Raw genomic sequence first — 675 nt, forward strand, 5'->3', positions numbered from 1 at the left:
CAAAATCTATAAAGAGCTCACCAAACTCCTTACCCGAAAAACAAATAACCCAGTGAAGAAATGGGCAGAAAACATGAATAGACACTTCTCTAAAGAACACATCCGGATGGCCAACAGGCACATGAAAAGATGCTCAACGTCGCTCCTTATCAGGGAAATACAAATCAAAACCCCACTCAGATATCACCTCATGCCAGTCAGAGTGGCCAAAATGAACAAATCAGGAGACTATAGATGCTGGAGAGGATGTGGAGAAACGGGAACCCTCTTGCACTGTTGGTGGGAATGCAAATTGGTGCAGCCACTCTGGAAAACAGTGTGCAGGTTCCTCAGAAAATTAAAAATAGACCTACCCTATGACCCAGCAATAGCACTGCTAGGAATTCACCCAAGGGATACGGGAGTACTGATGCATAGGGGCACTTGTACCCCAATGTTTATAGCAGCACTCTCAACAATAGCCAAATTATGGAAAGAGCCTAAATGTCCATCAACTGATGAATGGATAAAGAAATTGTGGTTTATATACACAATGGAATACTACGTGGCAATGAGAAAGGATGAAATATGGCCTTTTGTAGCAACGTGGATGGAACTGGAGAGTGTGATGCTAAGTGAAATAAGCCATACAGAGAAAGACAGATACCATATGGTTTCACTCTTATGTGGATCCTG

This window comes from Panthera uncia, chromosome X, assembly GCF_023721935.1.
Source record: "Panthera uncia isolate 11264 chromosome X, Puncia_PCG_1.0, whole genome shotgun sequence".
NCBI classification, from domain to species: Eukaryota; Metazoa; Chordata; class Mammalia; order Carnivora; family Felidae; genus Panthera; species Panthera uncia.